Source organism: Chroicocephalus ridibundus, chromosome 5 (genome assembly GCF_963924245.1).
Source record: "Chroicocephalus ridibundus chromosome 5, bChrRid1.1, whole genome shotgun sequence".
Classification (NCBI taxonomy): domain Eukaryota; kingdom Metazoa; phylum Chordata; class Aves; order Charadriiformes; family Laridae; genus Chroicocephalus; species Chroicocephalus ridibundus.
Window position 1 is genome coordinate 65,970,697 of NC_086288.1, and position 6,000 is coordinate 65,976,696.

Genomic DNA, 6,000 nt, shown 5'->3' on the forward strand with positions numbered 1-6,000 from the left:
AAATGACTGGCAGCATTAGCACTATACAAAGGAGTCTATGCGTGAAGAACAAAAATTTCTGAAAATAATTCTGGAGAAATGGGTATTAAAATTGCTCATAATGATACAGAAAAAAGGTTTTCAGTAAGTGGTTTTTATTTGTGTCTCATGGCTATTACTTTTTCTAAACCATACCCACATAAGACATTAAGCACTATAAAGGGCATCCTGTTTCATTTAGCAGCCCCTCACAATTTAAACCTTAGAGTTCTCATACACTAATTTATTTGAATACTAACTGGAGTCAGTTTTTAGCACATTAAAGATGGCAATGAAATTCTGGAATAATTGAAGGATACAGAAGTTGCAGGCACAGATTTATGCAAAGGAAAAGGAGCAGGCAAGGAACGGAAGATAAGGGTGTAAAGGGAATATAATTTCAAGTCTGTTCCCAACCATAGCAACAACTGCAATGGCCCATGCCTTGTATCAAGCGAGCCAATCCAGCCAGATCATAGCAATATTAAGAGTTGAGTTGCTTTTCTTTAATATTGTACCGGTATTCAGAAGGAATATAAATAAAGAAAAAACTAAATTAGCCTGACATTAGTTCCGAGTAACACGTAGCCACCAATTCAAAGTACTGTTTCTCTGTCAGCTGACAATCAACTACTGCACAGAAAATAAGTCTCCTCAAAAAAGGCCTAATTTTCTTCTTACAGGGTATTAAGTGGGTTTTAGCTCTGCAGTGGGTAATTTCAACATCAGTCACGGTGTTCTGTGACAGTATATTTTCTAGGTAGCAAATCTCTGCATAAACTTGAATACTGTCAGTTGTAATTACCAGGTGGATGTGCAGGTGGGTAAAATACTTCATAAACAGAATACTATATAAAACTCGAATAATTTGATACATGAACAACGTGATTAATGAAAAGCAGAATGACAGAGATCTACCGGGACACAGAAGTCGCCAATCAGCAAATTTTCAGATTGCTCAAGCCAGGCAAAGCTCTTCAGTTCTTCCAGAGGTTCAGTGTTAACGCTACTTACCTAAGTGGATAAACAATCCGTTTAAGCACGTTTAAACCAACACATTAAAAATAAACTCCCATTAAGCTACAAAGGAGGCTGATATAAGTGTACAACGTAAGATTCAAAGAATTCTTAACATTTCTACAGAATAGGAGATGGCCTATTAAGGCAGGTGGGCACCAAAGAGCGGTGGTCAGTATGCAGATATTTCCCCTGTGTACTCAAAAACTGGCGTCTTTCTACCCACCCATAGAACATAGTTCTTTGGCTTGTAGCTGCAGTGCAGCCTCCCAAATGAGACATCAGGATGATCATAACGTGAAGCTGGAAAACCAGGAGAGAAGTGCACTTCAACTTTTCTTCTTCCAGGAAGGATCCAAGTGAACCAGTTCAGCTTGAGTGTGCCTCCAGAGTAAAGCAGATTGCTTTGCTTTGAAGAAGTTTATCAGTGTTCCTAGCGGTTGGTTATAACTATTCTATGGGAGATATCACTATATGCTATTATAAATCGTACCATGATCAAGGTCGTTTATTCCCCTTCACTATGTTTTTTCCCTCTTTTTCTCTGCATTTGTCTTATTACCTAATTCGGATTTGACTTGCATCCATGTATCTGTACATGTCATGTATGCTGCTAGATATGCATGTTAAAATTATCTCATACACCAATTACAGATGTGGGATTAATTGAGAAATACTGAGTCTTTTGAGAAAAACAGAAAGCACTATATGACTTCTTCAAACATGAGTTAAAAATAACATCAAGCACTGTTTTATGCTATTTATTTTAAATCCTTACAGTTTTGTCTTTTACCTATCTAACCACCTAGTGACAGAAAATACTGACATATTTTCTGACATTTTTAAACTAGAGGTAGGTCTCCCAGCCATCATAAAATATGAGCTTAAAATCACCACACCTGTGGCCTAAAGTCTAAGCAATTGATCTCAGAACTATTATCTTCCAGCAGCAGTGGAATTACAGCTGCTCTGAGGTAAGGATAGCATCTAATTCTCCAGCATTAATCCACACATTCTTTATACTACACAGATTACACAGGGCTGTCGGGACTTCAGCGAAACTACTGCAGGCCAGATTTATGCCATGCTAAGTTGTAAACAGAGTGTATGAACTTTCATATATCTCTTTGAATGCCCACCTGTGCACTGTTTTTGGCTGCAAATAAGTCCCTTTATAAAGGAAATAAATGTTCCAGGTGGTATTTCCATCACTTAAATCAACAGTCCTACAATGTAAGTCGGAAAAGTTGCATTAACTTTTGTCAGGTTGTTCAGAAATTCATCATCCTAAACTGAAAAGACTTTAACTGCTGAACACACCATGTTTCACATCTCAAAGGCCAGCAAAGGATCAGAAATTCCAGTCAGACAGCTGTGAGTTCCCAAAAGGGTGATTTTGCTTTTACAGTGTATTCTCCCTTCCTGTCTGCATTTCAGACTCTGATGGATGTCTCTGCAAGTTTTGGATCAGGTGGGTCATTAGCTGATATAAACTGATCTGTGTGTTTACAATACTGCTTACAGGTATATGCATGTATACACGTATGAAAATAAACTACTTACAAATTTGCCATTAAAAGAAAACGGAAAAAACAGTTTTCTCAAAAATGTTCAGTGAATTGTGGTCTTTATGATGACAAATAATTAACAACATTTCTAATCTACCTTGCAACATTTTGTTATCATTAGAACCATAACATAAAAGGAACTTAGACACCAGATAGTAAAACAAAAAATACGCGATGCGTGCTGCTAGCACTATTACTTACCAATCAGCTTCCAGCTTCCTTTCATGAGATAGTTCCACACCGTGCTCTTTAGTTGCTTTGAGAACATGAGAAACATGAATATGGGAATGCCCTTTTTTGCCTCACACAGCACATTCTTCCCATAATTGATAATAATTAAAACAACTTGGGACTGTGACACTGCATCAAATAAAATCCACCGAACACACTTTGTAGAATATTTCTAGACACAGAAATAAATTTCTTAAGAATCTTAAATATGTGCTGATGCTTAAAGAGATATAACATTCAAGAATTTAGTTCTGTGTGCTAGCACATACATACAAATATGACATATATACACCATTTTCAGAAACTATAGGGAGCATACAAAAATCCCCAACCCAATCTCAGAAAAATGCTCAGACCCTCATCCAGCCTGGCCTTGAACGCTTCCAGGGATGGGGCATCCACAGCCTCCCTGGGCAACCTGTTCCAGTGCCTCACCAACCTCACAGGAAAGAATTTCTTCCTAATATCCAGTCTAAATCTACCCTCCTTCAGTTTGAAACTGTTACCCCTCGTCCTATCATTACACTCCCTGACAAAGAGTCCCTCCCCATCTTTCCTGTAGGCCCCCTTTAGGTACTGGAAGGGGCTATAAGGTCTGCCCAGAGCCTTCTCTTCTCCAGGCTGAACAACCCAGCTCAGCCTGTCCTCATAGCAGAGGTGCTCCAGCCCTCTGATCATCATCGTGGCCCTCTGCTGGACCCATTCCAACAGGTCCGTGTGCCTCTTGTGCTGAGGGCCCCAGAGCTGGACGCAGTACTCCAGGTGGGGTCTCACCAGAGCAGAGTAGAGGGGCAGAATCACCTCCCTCGACCTGCTGGCCACACTTCTTTTGATGTAGCCCAGGATACGGTTGGCTTTCTGGGCTGCAAGTGTCCATTGCCTGCTCATGTTGAGCTTCTCATCCACCAGCACCCCCAAGTCCTTCTCCTCAGGGCTGCTCTCAAGCCATTCTCTGCCCAACCTGTATTTGTGCCTGGGGTTGCCATGACCCAGGTGCAGGACCTTGCACTTGGCCTGGCTGAACTTCATCAGGTTCACACGGGCCCACCTCTCAAGCCTGTCAAGGTCGAATCTTCCAATGTTAAAGGTCATAGTAAGAAGAACGACAAAAAATCTCAATTTATTGGTGGAGAACATAACCAGAAAGTGTTCCAGATAGCAAAATAATATCAACTATTTGAGAAATTGAAAAAAAACCCCATCTTTTTTAAAGAGGGAAAACTAAATTTCCCTGTAAGGTAGCATTACTTAGGGAAAAAAATATAAACCTGTGATTTCCTGAGTGTTGTGTGTGAAACAAAAATGAAGACAAAAGGACAACAGAAGTATCAATGAGAGCTCAAAAATATTTCTACAGTTGTTTTAAGAGTATCGGTTGACATGAATTAAACGTTTAAGATGCTTACTAGCAAGCAATGAAAACAATCAGATAAATAATAACCTAATGGCAGGAAAATTCTCCAAAAGCAGTCCTGTTTGAAGACACTCATCATCATACAAGACTGGTCACATCTAATTCAATTCGATTTTATACAGCTTTTTAGTTACCTCAGGAACTTCATTAAAACCTCTCCCTCAGAAGAGAAATCTATTTGTTCTTGAAGACTTCAAGGGAACTGAGAATTCACTAGCTCAGATTATTCCGCTGATAAATCATTATTATATTTTTCACTTGTCAGCGAAAGCAAATATTGGCTACCTGTTGGCTTAAATATAGTACTGAACAGACTTAGAATTATGGAGTAGGAATACATGTCAGCCACTATTTACTGAGGACATCTATGCAATGAAACAAAGGCATCTGTTGGGGTCCAGCTCAAAAGAAGAAAGTTAAGCCTGTGTGAAAAGAAAAAATGTTTAAAGTGCAATTTATAAAAAAGCTCATTTCTTTTCAAATATTTGGCAAACTCATTGTTGCATAAACCCCTACTCCCAACAAGAAAAAGATCGCTATTTTATCCAATCATCCATGTATTATCAAATTCTGTCTCTGAAACTTACTTAGGAAAAGCAGATGCGTCAATTTCGTACTGATACCACAGAAAAAAATTTACTAGATTTTCATAACAGCAGCTTGATGTACGAGGGACGGGTACTGTTAGGGTGCTGCCACTAGCAGTCCCTCTGTTAACTCTAAAACACAACTATCATCCCCAGAACATAACAAAGTACACTGCTTATGAAGAGATGTCACAAAAATTTCACACGAAAGACTTCTGCACCAAGATTTATGCCATTCAGATTCTATTTTTATTACAGAACGCTTTGCCTTCCTCTCTTTTGCCTGAAGAAAGTAACACCATCTCCAGAGATGAATAATCTGGAGGGCCCTATCAATTACAGAAAATAAAGAGAAGGTAAAGAAAAGGAAAGAAGAGTAGGATTCCTTAAAAGGTTATTTAACTATAATTTCTCACAAATATCCAGACAGATATTCTTGGGGTTTCAAGCCCTGAGAAAGTCATATCCTCAATTGCCTTCTACCAAAGTCAAAAACTACCTGATATCTGGAGATAATTTAGACTTGGAAAAGGAAAATCCAATGGAATAAGGACAATGAATTTTAATGAGACTATTGGCTCTTAATATAATCAAGTTCAATTAAAGTTCAAAATATAAATTTAAATGTCAGTTACAGAAACCTAATGTGTATTTATGTAATAGGAATTTCCAAGAGAGGTGTAATTTGTGATTCAGACATTAGTTTTTTAATGATTCAGATTCTTCCTTTTCCTTTATAATATGAATAACATACAGTATATACATCTCTTTTCTGTATTTCCATTTTTCTTCATGTATAGGAGGATCTTCCTGTAAAGGAAAGTTTTCACTAAAAAAATTTCTTTATAGTCTTAAAATGCCTGCTAGAAAACAGAACTGTTTTAGAGCCTAGCAAATTCAGTGGGACAGTCTCACAACGGTCTTTCACATATTTGTCGTACGGCATATCCTGATACATTTCGTTAGACTTTTATGTCGCCTGAAGTTGCACTGCCTTGTTTATCTATACAGTCCTACTTGGTCGTAATGCAAGGATCTGACTTGCAAGGGCTGGACATGCCGTGAACATTTTGCAAACTGCATGCGTTCCCGAACCGTGATTTCTCCATAGTTCTCGGTAAAACATTTGGTTTCACATTGCTTCCTTCTTCCGATGCCTATCACC